Source organism: Piliocolobus tephrosceles, chromosome 5 (genome assembly GCF_002776525.5).
Source record: "Piliocolobus tephrosceles isolate RC106 chromosome 5, ASM277652v3, whole genome shotgun sequence".
In the NCBI taxonomy this organism is placed as follows: domain Eukaryota; kingdom Metazoa; phylum Chordata; class Mammalia; order Primates; family Cercopithecidae; genus Piliocolobus; species Piliocolobus tephrosceles.
In genome coordinates this window covers 141,951,051-141,962,717 of record NC_045438.1, presented here as the reverse complement: position 1 = coordinate 141,962,717, position 11,667 = coordinate 141,951,051, and the positions used below count along the sequence as shown (strand labels likewise).

The 11,667-nt window shown below is 43.5% G+C and overlaps 1 long non-coding RNA gene across 1 annotated transcript; it reads left to right on the top strand.

Annotated features, from left to right (window-relative positions):
• Positions 1 to 1,934: 1,934 nt before the first annotated feature.
• Positions 1,935 to 7,706, top strand: LOC111525971. The gene is made up of 2 exons (XR_002726247.2): positions 1,935 to 3,738; positions 6,689 to 7,706. It is a non-coding gene; the product is annotated as an uncharacterized LOC111525971 (long non-coding RNA).
• Positions 7,707 to 11,667: the final 3,961 nt, after the last annotated feature.

The window sequence follows — 11,667 nt, the reverse complement described above, 5'->3', positions numbered from 1 at the left end:
GTGGGCGTCTTCCTGGACTATGAAGCTGGAGATGTCTCCTTCTACAATATGAGGGACAGATCACACATCTACACATGTCCCCGTTCAGCCTTTTCCGTGCCTGTGAGGCCCTTCTTCAGGATAGGGTCTGATGACAGCCCTATCTTCATCTGTCCTGCACTCATAGGAGCCAATGGGGTCACAGTGCCTGAAGAGGGCCTGACACTTCACAGAGTGGGGACCAATCAGAGCCTGTAGAATCAATTCCCTGGTCTCACAGCCATGCAGATAAGCCCTGGTCATCTCAGCAGCCACTGCACAATGTTGTTGGTGGAAGACACGCCCTCCTCCCCTCTGGTCACGTCCCTGGTGGAAGACACGCCCTTCTCCCCTCTGGTCACGTAAGAACAGCTTCCTGCTGCCTCTTTCACACCCACTCCAGCCCTCAGCCCCAGTTTTCTCCTCCTCACTAGGCTGTGGCTTTAGTAGTTCCTTTGGTTTTAACTATGGGATGGGATCCAGGCATAGGGAACTAGTTGTTTCATAGCTCCCAGCCAAGAAGAAAGTGTGAGAAGTTGATGGGCAGTGAACTTGCTGTTTAACATCAGGGTGACCACATTGAGTCCAGTATGCCAGTTGGCACCAGATGATATGGACTTGGAATGAGGCCAACAGGGTTCATCAGGATGTAAGAGGAGAGAGGAATCCACAGGACCACCAGAGAGGAGAGGGAACCAGATCCGCAGGTCAGAGATAGAGGAAGTGGAACCAGAGAGCTGGGAGGGATCAAGGTTGTAAGCGTGGCTAAGTCCCGCCGTAACATCTAAGGGAACCTGGGAAATGATGGCTCATTTCCACCCAACCCCAGGATTTCCAGAGCACACAGCCATAGGCCTGGACTTGGGACAAAGATAAATGAAGAACATGGACGCATGTGGATGTGGTTTGGCTCAGGTGTCTCTGCAGTTGGCAAGGAGTCAGTACTCAGTCCCTGAGTGTGGTTGAAGTTTGAGGTCCTGGCTGAGCCGAGGATTAATGGACCAGGTCTACCTCAGCATTCAGGTTCAATGGGGACACCAGTGGCTTCAAACTTCCTGGTATCATGATGTCTTTAGAAACCTTACAAATGATGGAGGATTCCAAAGAGTTTTTGTTTGTTTGAGTTAATATTTGTTGGTATTTAAGGCATTAGAGAATGAAACTAAGAAATGTTGTAATTTATTACAACAGTTATTTATATTACATACATTTACAACATTTATTAATTTATATTAAAGTAGCATGAATAAGCCAACTATAAGTTAATATAAGTAGAATGTTTGTGAAAAAATAAGTATGGTATCCAAAGCAAAATAAATTTTATTGAGAAGTGTGGCACTGATTAACTTTTTCCAAATCTAATGTGTGGCTTAAAAGAATATGACTGGATTCTCATATCTGCCTTTATACTCACTCTGTTGAGATATCATAGACTATATAGGCTCAAAAAAACTTTATCCTAGTGACAGAATGAGATTAAAAACCACAAACTGTGTTTTATTATTAATATGAAAATAAGATTATTAACCTTGCAGGCCCCTTAAAACAGTTTTGGCCAACTAAGTGAGACCTTGTCTCTACCAAAAACAAACAAAAAAAAAATTAGGTGTGGTAGCACACACCTGTAGTCCCTGCTTCAGGAGACTAAAATGGAGGATTGCTTGAGCCAGGAGTTGGAGTTTGCAGTGAGCTGTGATCCTGCCATTGCACTCCAGCCTCAGCAACAGAGGGAGACTCTGTCTCAAAAAAAAAACAAAAAATGCCTCAGGCACGGTGGCTCACGCCTGTAATCCCAGCACTTTGGGAAGCCGAGGCGGGTGGATCACCTGAGGTCAGGAGTTCAAGACCAGCCTGGTCAACATGGCAAAACCCCGTCTCACTAAAAATACAAAAATTAGCCAGGCATGGTGGTGGTCGCCTATAATCCCAGCTACTCGGGAGGCTGAGACGGAATCCTCGAACCGCAGTGGGGCGGAGGGTGCAGTGAGCCAAGATTGCGCTACTTCACTCCAGCCTGGGTGAAAGAGTGAAACTCACGTCTCAAACAAAGGTGGGGGGACAAAAACGTATGTCAGAGACCCCCCACCCCACCCCAGGAATCCTCAAACCATATTTGAGAGTTGGGATAGAGGATTTGGGACATAAATCAATGTAATGGTTAATTTTAGGTGTCAACTTGACTGAGTTAAGGAATACCTAAACAACTGATGGAGCATTATTTCTGGATGTATCTCTGAGGGTGTTTCCAGGGGAGACTAGTATGTGAGTCAGTGGACTGAGTGGAAAAGATCTGCCATCAATATCTTTGGGCACCTTCCAATCAGCTGTGGGCCCAACAGAGCAAAAGGCAGAGGAAAGGTGATCTCTCTCTCTCTCTCTCTCTCTAACACTCTTCTCTTGCTCTTCAATATCACAACTCCAAAGTCTCCAGCCTCTGGTCTTTGAGACTTACACCAGTGGCCCTGAGGTGGCAGAGTGAGAATCTGTCAAAAAAGAAAAGAGGGAAGGAAAGAAGGAAGGAGGGAAGGAGGGAGGGAGGAAGGAGAAAAAAGTAACTGGAAAGATGGAGTTGTGAATTTCTGAGACGGAGAAATGGAGAGACAGGGAGCAAGATGGGGGTGGTGCACAACCAAAGGTTCAGTTGTGGATACATTAAGATTGAGGAGCCTATTAGAGATGCACATGGAGATGCAGAGTAGTCCATTGAATAACCAAGAATCCAGGTGAGACCTCAAGGCTGGAGATAGAAATTCCATACTCAACTTTCCTGTATGTTTGAAGAGTTTCATGATAAACTGTAGTGGGTAGAGGGAAAAATTGCATTTTGTTATTCATAACAGAGTCCTGAATACCATTGGCTTTGACAAAATGAGGACCGCTTTTCATGTCAATAAATAGGGATGGTGGCCATCAAGGGCTGATCTAAGAGCTTGAAATGTCATACATGCCCCAGCTTAGTTCTGTCTTTATTTTCTTCTGTCTTAGCATGTGGCTTGCATCTTCAGTGTTGCCTCATGGTCACAAAAGGGCTCCCCAGCTCCAAAGTCCATATTCTACATAAGAGGAGGTAGAACATAGGGGTAGTATAAGGGTCTCCCAGCTGTTTTAGCCTCCCCTTAAATAATCTCTCTGAAAAACAAAACTTCCACCCTCAAGCAATTGGCTCAAACCTAGTCCCTTGGCCTCCCCTGTCTACAAATGAGATGGACACCTTGCAATAAGAAAATAGGATTTTATTACTGAGAAAAGTGGATCTGGTATTGAGCAAGCAGCCAGCCAACTCTACCAAGAGCCTCAGTTCAAACTGTTGTAGTATCATTTTCTATCAGTCAAGATTTCAGCTAAGTCCTAGGGGTTTTAATTACTTTAAGTGTCTGTTTTATGTCATAAACAAATGATAGGCCTTTATATTTTATTTGTGACCCAACTAAAGTTGCAAGTGCTAGTGATGTAGGACTTTTCTTCTTTATCACTTTGCAAGCAGGGGACCTCTGGCCAGCAACACCCCACCCAAGCCTTGCTTGGCTACACTGGCATGCCCCAGCTCACCTGTGTTATAGCGTGTACCCACGTTCGGCAGTTCCTGAGCTCTTGTGCCATGTCCAAGAAGAATGAGGATACACTAGACATTGAAGGGTGAGGAGGGATGAGAAGAATTTTATCAAGCGACTGAATAGCGTTTAGCAGAGAGGGGATGCTGGCACCCCTACCCGAAGGCGGGTAAGTTCCCCCTGTGTGGCTGGGTCCAGGCCTGTTTTATGGATTCATAATGGGAAGTGTGTGCTGATTGGTTTGTGAGTATGCAAAAAAGGTTAAAGTGAAGACACCACTCAAAGGTGACCACAACGGTGTAAAAAATCAATTAGGAAAGGGTGAGTATATGGAAAGTAGTTGAAGGTTGGGGCCAATCAGAGGAAAGTGCACCAAACATGAAGACAAGTTCTCAACAAGTTCTCAATCTGGGCTGAGGATTTACCTTGTAGTTTGGCTTTCAAGCTTCAAACTGTCTTCAGCTTGGAGGTGGGGTTTCACCAGGGACCCATTGCTACCTGCCTTTGCATCTGACTGCCTCCTGTCTGCTATCACTAGGTCCCAAGGTTTGTAGCAAGGACCCCTTACAAAGACATCCCCCACAGTCTACCCAAAGGTTAACCTCAGAACATATTTCATTGTCAGAGTGAGAAACAAATACACGTAAAAATACAGTATGGCACAAATAAGGAGCGAGAGGTGAAGAAAGGCTCAGTCACACCCAAAATAATTTTGTGAAAAATATAAAATATGCAGTTACTGACAGCACTAACTCTGGGTACCAGAAAATTCTATAATTCAGTAATGGATCTGAGACCTGAATTTTGGAGGTACTAAAATAGATGCAATAGATCTAGTTTTCATTCTGTTCATACTTTCATTTGGCTCTGTGGTAAAAGATGATAATATATAAAAAAAAGGATGATAATATCATCTATGTAACAATTACATGCAAGGGAATGTCTGCAAACTGCCACAGTATCATTTTAATTAATACCTATCTTCTCTTCTTAAAATCATTTCATTTTTTCACTCAGTTCTCCTGATATTTCTGTTACGATATAAAAGCTGAATGTGAAGAAACACTGATTTTACACATAACACACACATTAATGATTCAAATAGGTAAACACAGAGAGCTGCACACACTTTGAGAGGTAGGGCTGAAATTTTTCATCAATGTGTACAATTCAATATAGTTTCAGTTTTCATTCTAACCTTCCCCAGTGGCTTCTGCCCAGCAACTGATGAGAAATGGTGACTCTGAGCCAATCAAAACACAAGTTCCTACAAAGAGGATTATCTTACTGTTTCTCAGATCGAGTGTACAGCACATGCTTTCTTTTCCTTTATTCTGGATCAGAGAATCTTAACTAAAGCAGAAATAATTGTGTTAAGTTAAACTAAATTTGGTATGAGATATACCTACATTTAGCCTGACGGATGGCTCCTTACTTGAGCCCTTAAATAATGAACTGCAACCTAACTTAGTATGTAAACTAACTGAAAGCTTAAGGCACAGGAGTATACTTTTGTAACAAATAGCTGAGTCTCAGCCAATCCTAGTAGCCGAACTTCAGTTGGCTCCAGTCAACCCTGCAGCCAGTGATCAGACTATGTTCAATTAAGGCCAACTCTGAGCTGTAACCAATTAAGCTGTTTCTGTATGTCACTTCCCTTGTGGAATGGAGCTCACTGAACCTCTCTGATGGCTTCCTGATCATTCTGATGGTTTGCAAATTGTTCTTTGTTAAAATTAAACTGCTAAATTTAATTTGTCTAAAGTTTTCATTAACAACAGAGAACTATTGATTACCTTTTTTCTGTGGGCTATGATTTTCAGATAGGAATATTAAGGAGTAAGTGGGGAAAATTGCTTAGAGCCAGGGCTACAAGGCCTGGAAGAAGAGGGACTGAAAAGCTGAGAGGGGAACTGGCACAGAGAAAGGGGTGAGGATGGAGAGGGTAGAATGCATAGGGTAAGGAACTGAAGAGACTGAGATTTGGCTGAAGAGGGACAACCTGAATGGAGAAACCTTCCAACTGCATGTTCTTAGGAACTAATTATGATCAGAAAGGAGCAAAGACTCTTTTTTTTTTTCGTCAGACAGAGTCTCACTGTCGCCCAGGCTGGAGTGCAGTGGCACAATCTCGGCTAACTTCAATGTCCACCTCCCCAGCCAAGCAATTATCTTGCCTCAGCCTCCGGAGTAGCTGGGATTACAGGCATACGCCACCACACCTGGCTAATTTGCTGTATTTTTAATAGAGATGGGGTTTCACCATATTGGCCAGGCTGGTCCTGAACTCCTGACCTCAAGTGATCCACCCACCTTGGCCTTCCAAAGTGCTGTGATTACAGGTATGAGCCTCTGTCCCCAGCCAGGAGAGGAAAAGACTTCTAAAATATCTCCTGGTTATGTTTAGAAATGTATTCCAAAAGGTTCTAAAAAGAGATGTGCCTTAAAGATTCATATGTATATTGTAAATTTTCAACTCCCCCAGCATCCCCCCAACAGCCTGTCAGCGCCCTGCCCAGGTAACCAAGTATATCAGTGCAACAGGGCCAGTTCCTGCCTTCTTTCCCTTGCCTAACTGTGATTTCCCATCTTTTGATCTTTCTTCCTCTAGTTCACTTCCTTTGTCACTATCTCTGCTACCCACACCCACTTGCCTTAATCACCTTAACAGCAAATGCTGAATTATTATAAACAAAAGGAGTCTGTCTTTTTAGTGCATGGGTCCCCAAGTATGTATATATGAATATGCAACGAACTCCATGATACTAAGCTTCACTTAAGGATTTCTCCTACAAGGACTCAGTTGTCATATTTGGGGGCATTTCGTGTCATTTTGTGAATGTTTAACCAAACTAATGGAGGAACTGTTGGTGCAATGAGCTCGAAAAATGTACAGGATCAGCGGGGCGTAGTGGCTCACGCCTGTAATTTCAGCACTTTGAGAGGCTGAGGTGGGAGGATCACTTGGGCCCAAAAGTTCTAGACCAGCCTGGGAAACATAGTGAGACTTCATCTCTAAAAAATCCTACAGCAGTGCTCTGTTTCTTAGAAGCAAAATAGTCCTGTAACCACTAACACTCACCAATGGTCAGACTTTTTGTTTCTGTCTTTCTCTCCAGGTGAAGTGACTCTCAACCCAAACACAGCCCCCACCCTCACCTCTTTCTTTATTAGGATTCAAATCTGTTTGACTGAAGATTCATGTCAGAAACTGCCTGAGAAACCAGAGAGATGTGACTCCTGGCCCTGTGTGCTAGGCCTGGAAGCCTTCACCTCAGAGAGACATTACTAGGAGGTGGAGGTGGGAGATGGGAAATAATGGTTGGTTGGAGTCTGTAGGAAGAATGTGATGAAGAAAATTCTCCTTGCTCCTAAGAATGGAAGCTGGGCTGTGGAGTCATCTGTAAGTGGTACTGGGCTCTCTCTCCACTCAGGACCCTTCTATTCTTGTCAGAGCCCAGCCCCCAGGTTGAGATTTTCCTGGACTGTGAAGCAGGAGGCATCTCCTTCTACAATATGAATGACAGAACCCCTTATCTATGCTTTCCCCAAAGGCTTTTTCTCTGGCCCCCTTCGGCCTTTATTCTTGTTGTGGTCATGCGATAAAAAGCCCCTGACCACCCAGCCACCCAATTGTTGATGGACTTTCAGGAGGTCAGTCTTGTGAAGCCTGGGGCCTAAGGAGATTCTGTTATCCAGAATTCAGAAAATTCTGCCTCCAGAAATACAAATATGCTCTTTTCTAAACAAGTGACAACACAATGTAGACACAGGCTCCCTTAAGCAGCCACCTCATGTCAACTGATAGTCTTTGCTCTCTAACCTCTCTCCTCCGAAGTCCATTTCCTCTCCTGAGGCTTCAGCTGTTACTGTCAGACCCTCAGTTACTTCTGATGGGCAGGGATTAGGCTTGAGAAAATGGAGATACATCTAGGTTGGCATATTACGGGGGACTTCTTAATGTGCTTTTATTGCTTTATCTCTGAAAACAGGTTTTGGCAGTTTGGAAATAAGTCTGAGGACATATAAAGGATTGAGACTGAGTGACTCAGGAGTGCGAGAGGAAATATCTTAGTGTTGAGAACAGGGTTGATGTGGAGGAGTATTCTCTGTGTTATGCACGCAAACAGAAAAAAAGGAAAAAAAAAATCATTACTGGGAAAGGAAACATCTCAAACTGAAGTCCAAGAAAGGTACACAGAGGAAACACAGAAACAGTTGTGTTAGCAGAAGATGACTTGAAACCCAGCTGACAGTGAAATTAGGAAGTCGCCTTGGAATTTCAAGAACTTGCATTCTCAAGTTTTTGGTTCTATGTCCAACAGAGCAGCAAAATCCAGGACTTCTTTTGAGTCTCCATATCAGGCTAACAGAAAGACAAGGGGTTGGGAGATGCGGGGATGAGGAGGAGCTCAGGAGTAACAATGTTGAAGAGATTCTGAGCAAAACACAGTGATCTGTGTAATTTATATCCAACCCTGATCCCTCCATCTTCTGCCTGTCCAACCCTTGCTCAGATCTCAATCTAACTTCACTTCATTGTGTCCAAGAAGTTCTCTGGTCTTCTCTTCCCCTGTGAATTTAGCAACCCTCCATTTTAGAGGCATTTTCAGAAATTTTTTGCAATGCATCATCACTATGAGAGCTCAGCTTCCTGCTCCCTAGGCCAATTTAGCCTAACATCCCTGTGCTACACCACTCCAACAGACATGCTATCAAATTAGTCACCATCTTTCACCATCTTTCACACAACCCATCCCCAACCCACCCTTCACATATACCTCTTCACATATACCTCTTCTACCTACAGATTGTGTTTCTGTAATAGGAATTAGCTCATGTGCTTTTTGTTAATCCTGGAATTATGACAGCATTATAATGTCAGTGTTCCTTTTACTCATACTCAATTTTCTCCCAAATTAATGTTTTATGCCATTGAGGAAGAGTTATTTGAGTACAAAATACATCAATAGCTGAGCTCAGCAAACCTCAGAGAAATGCGCTAGCATATCTAATGCCTTTTAGCCCCATGGTTTTCCTTTTGGCTTAAAAGAAACACAAGACCATAGCTTTGTAGATCACATTTTGTACAAAGACAACAACTTATCCACCTTTAGCCTGTTGTCACAATGTTACTCAGCCCTTACTCCTGTTGATGTCCTAGAGCCAGCCAGCTTGCACCAGTTTAGGAGAGCTGATTGTTAAATTTTCAGGAAAGTAGTGAGCAAAAATCACTCATAGTAGGAGTATTTACACCACAGAAATTGCCAAACAATACAAAACAAGGCATTTCTTCCTGCATACGATTTATTAGCCCACCACTGCTTTGTTCCCAAATTTGGCAAACATCTTTTTGGTATACTTTTTTTTTTTTTTTTTTGAGATGGAGTTTTGCTCTTGTTGCCCAGGCTAGAGTGCAATGGCGTGATCTCGACTCACCACAATCTCCGCCTCCTGGGTTCAAGCGGTTCTTCTGCCTCAGCCCCCCGAGTAACTAGGATTGCAGGTGTGCGCCACCATGCCTAGCTAATTTTGTATTTTTAGTAGAGATGGGGTTTCCACATATTGGTCAGGCTGGTCTCGAACTCCCAACCTCAAGTGATCTGCCCGCCTCAGCCTCCCAAAGTGCTGGGATTACAGGTGTGAGCCACCACACCCGGCCAGTATACTTTCTATTAAGCTATATTCACCTACCTTCAGGTAAAGCCCTACATTTACTATTAAACACCTTTAGTTATTAGGAGTTTGGATAACTGTGCTAAAATTATTACTATCATTGATGTTTTTATTAGTGTTCTTTTTTTCTCTTTTTAAGGGTTTTTATGGACAATTTGGTGGGCATTAGGGAATGGGTGCTGCCTGATTGGTTAGCTTTATTAGTGTTTTGAAAACAAACCTGCATGGGTTTAGTTGTCTAAGCCCAACTCTATTTTTCTTATAAGCCCTGCTGTTTTTGGTGCATGATTTTGAAGAATTCAAAGTGTTTGGTGGTTTTTTTTTTCCAGGAAAATAAAATAATATATTGGGTTATTGTGGAAACACATACTTTATTTTCTCTAAAATCCCACAAATGCTTGGATAAATGCTTGGTTCCAGAATTTCAAGCATCCTTTTTTTTTTTTTTTTTTTAGAGGGGAAGTTGAGGCCAAGAAAAGTGAAAGTATTTAGTGAAAAACACATAGTAAGTGACTGGGCTGCAAGTAAACCAGTCTCCCAGCTATTCATTCAGTAAAATGACTGAACTACAAATGGGAATAAGAACAGATTAAACTGATCTGGAGCCAGAGTTGTCAGAAAGTTCTCTAGGGAATCCACGAGAATGTACCCTTTGGTTCAAGGAATTCTTATGCAGAGGAAGAGAAATAATGTGATTTCTCTCACATGAACTCAGGGGCCAACTTTGGATAGAACTGCAAGCTGTACCTGAGAAACAGAGAAATATTCCTTCCTCCTTCGTTTTATACTATTTCCAGCACCAAAACCTTTTCTTCTCTCTGCCTGCCCCCTTCCACACAAACTGTGCCGCTCCATTCTCATTTCCCCACTGAGGTGGATGCTGTGGAAGCACTGCCCTGATCACTCTATGTTGGACTGAGACACACAACCAGCTGCAGAGAGTGTTGGTGGCTCAGGGCCCTCAGCTGACTCCATACCATGGAATTGTTAAAGAGCCAAAGAGAGCCCTGTTGCCCAGTGTTATTCCACCTCTCAGTGAGTGGACCACATCCAATGACTGGACAACGTAGGTGTAAAGGGCCTGGACCCCTTGCACAAGGTGCACAGCTCTGAAGGGTCACCCCAGTTCCAGAGTTCATTGTGAGACTGCATGATATTTCAACTTCTGTCTATCCTCTTTCCTTAACTTCCCCAAGGTATTGATGCTGAGGAGCTCCCCAATGAACGTCCTATAGTCTATTTCTCTGGAACCACCTAAGATAGGGATTCTCAAAAGTGTGGTCTGACCCTAAGATCCTTTCAGGGGATCCATGAGGTGAAAACTCTTTTTTTTTTTTTTTTTTTTTGAGACAGAGTCTCACTCTGTTGCCCAGGCTGGAGTGCAGTGGCGTGATCTCAGCTCACTGCAACCTCTGCCTCCTGGGTTCAAGCTATTCTCCTGTCTCAGCTTCCCAAGTAGCTGGAATTACAGGTGTACACCACCACTCTAGCTAATTTTTGTATTTTTAGTAGAGATGGAGTTTCACCACATTGGTCAGGCTGGTCTCAAACTCCTGACCTCAGGTGATCCACTCACTTCTCCCTCCCAAAGTGGTGAGATTACAGGTGTGAGCCACTGCACCTGGCCAAGACAATTTTTATAATGATACTTAAATGTTATTTGTGGCTGAGTACGGTGGCTCATGCCTGTAATCCCAACACTTTGGGAGACCGAGGTGGGCAGATCACTTGATATTAGAAGTTCGAGACCAGCGTGGGCACATAGTGAAACCCCCATCTCTACAAAAAATACATAAAATTAGCTGGGTGTGGTGGTGAGTGCCTGTAGTCCCAGCTACTCAGGAGGCTGATGTGGGAAGATCTCCTGAGCCTCGGAAGTCAAGGATGCAGTGAGCCATGATCACGCCTCTAGACTCCAGCTTGGGTGACAGAGTGAGGACTCTTTTTCAAAAAAAAAAAAGAAGCAGGAGGATCACTTGAGCCCAGGAATTCAAGATCAGCCTGGGCAAGATAGTGAGACCCTCCCCCATCTCTATTTTTAAAAATAAATAAATTTTTAAAAGTTATTTGTCTCTTTTACTCACATACTCCCACATGTATGCATTGGAGTTTTCCAGATGTTAAAGACATGATGACATCATCCCTCTGACACCTATTGGAATGTATGTCACAATGTGTATTATTGTGTTTAAAATGCTGTGTTTTAAGGGCTGGGCATGGTGGCTCATGCCTGTAATCCCAGCACTTAGGGAGACTAAGGCACGTCGATCACTTGAGCCCAGGAGTCTGAGACCTGGCCAACATGGTGAAACCTTGTCTCTATGAAAAATACAAAAATTAGCCAGACATGGTGGTGCGTGCCTGTAATCCTAGCTGCTAGGAAACGCAGACAGGAGAATCACTTGAATTTGGGAGGCAGAGG